The following is a 1,834-nucleotide window of genomic DNA, read 5'->3' as shown; positions in this document are numbered from 1 at the left end:
GTCAGTTTAGAAGCTATCAAAGTTCTCAAATAAAGCACCTTTTGAGAATGTCAATGTTTGTTGGGAATTATCTTACAAAACTAGGAAGGATTTTTGGTTTAGATATTAAAAGTTATGGTTGTTTATTGATTTTAGTAAAAAAAAAAAATTGTAACTTTTAGGAAAATGCCCCACGAAATCAGGCATTTTGGCCACAACAATCACAAAAAATGCCCGTGAAATCCTGGAGGGACTGTATGATGTCTGCAGGCTGAAGGTGTTCAATGCAGAACTGAAATCCAGAAAAAGCAGTTTGACATGTGATGTATACCAGCCACAGACTGCTTCTTCCTGTAAAACCCTTGATGTGAGCTGAAACCAGCTGCTCCAGGCATTTCATGACAATCAAGGGGATGCAGCCTTACGTACCAAAGTCAGCCTGTAATTTTCTAATTTAGAAAATAAAGGAGCGCTCTAATCCACGGTGGAGGTGTGGATTTCCAGTTAAGCAGTATTGGCCTCCTGTCTAACAAAGTTGTTAAAGTTATTCCAAAAATTTTAAAGAGTGGAGAGAGTGAGCGTAATGGGCCACACCCTAAAGCAGTTAAAGCTTTAGAAGCAACATCCTTTCCGATGACATTAGACGACATGAGATAAATTTCCGACCAGAACTTCTTCTGCTGAGACCTCTGGAATGACCCAAAACTACAACAGCTGAGTCGTTCTTTAGCTTCCTGGAGGACAAGAAGGTTTGATGGATGTGGTTAGTTGAGCTCCTGGTGGAAAATACAACCCAGGTGTGGTGACTGGCTGTGGAGTAAACGTTTTGAAAAGGACCACCTGAAATACAAACCTTCAAAAGAAGAACCACCGCCTGTCGGACCGGCATCTCTGTCCGGATGGGGAAACTCCTTGAAGACTGTGTAAACCGACCCAAAACTACAAAAATGGGCCATTTTTGTAGTTTTGTGACATCACTGTAAAGTTTTAGGGTTCCCCTTGTGAAATGTGGGGCTCAAGTTCCTAACAGCATCACTCCAGACAAAAAAAAAAAAAATGTTTTCTAACTGGTACTCTTCCTACAGCAGCCTGCAAGATTTGGCCCCACCTCCTTCTACATGGCCAACCAAATAGGTAACTCCGCCCACACAATCAGCCCACTTCAGGGTTTTGACATAAAAACTCTAAAAACAAGTCATTAACATTTTAAATCAGAGAAATAAGCCACTGGATTGTTTTATAATAGTGTTTAACTAAAAGAAAAACATGAAAACTGATTATTTTTAATATTTTATTTCATTTCACCTTTAATTTATGTGACAGTATGACATTCAAAGGACACAAGGGCGGTAACTAAATTGTTCAGCAGTTCATCACAGAAGCAGTTAAACAAAACAAAGTAAAACAGAAAGCAAAAACTTCCGGGTGATGTGTTCTCTACACTGCATTTCATTTACAATTGTTATAGGCTGAAACATATTTCTTTTTTGTCTTTTTAAACTTTTATGATTTATGGTTAATTTGCAGTTATTGCCTGTTCCTTTTTGCATGATGTTGTTGTGTTTCAACATGGCTTTTTCTGGATGATTCATACTTAGCTTAATGGGGAAAAATGTGCTATAACATTTGGTTTATTTGTAATTGTTACACTGAGAGGTGTGGTGTGGAAGAAAAAAAACTCCTCAAAGTTGGCTGTAGCATAAACAAAGGTGGTTTATTAGGCCTCCTTCAGCACAGCATGGCTCACAGACAAGACAAAATGACATCTCAAGCTTTCTCCTCTCTCTCTTGGCTCAGCCAACAGTCCTCTTATATACTGTTGTCCCCACCTTCTCAATTAACTGCCCAGCCAATC

The sequence above is a fragment of the Kryptolebias marmoratus genome, linkage group LG1 (assembly GCF_001649575.2).
Source record: "Kryptolebias marmoratus isolate JLee-2015 linkage group LG1, ASM164957v2, whole genome shotgun sequence".
Taxonomy (NCBI): domain Eukaryota; kingdom Metazoa; phylum Chordata; class Actinopteri; order Cyprinodontiformes; family Rivulidae; genus Kryptolebias; species Kryptolebias marmoratus.
Note: the sequence above shows the minus strand (reverse complement) of the source record.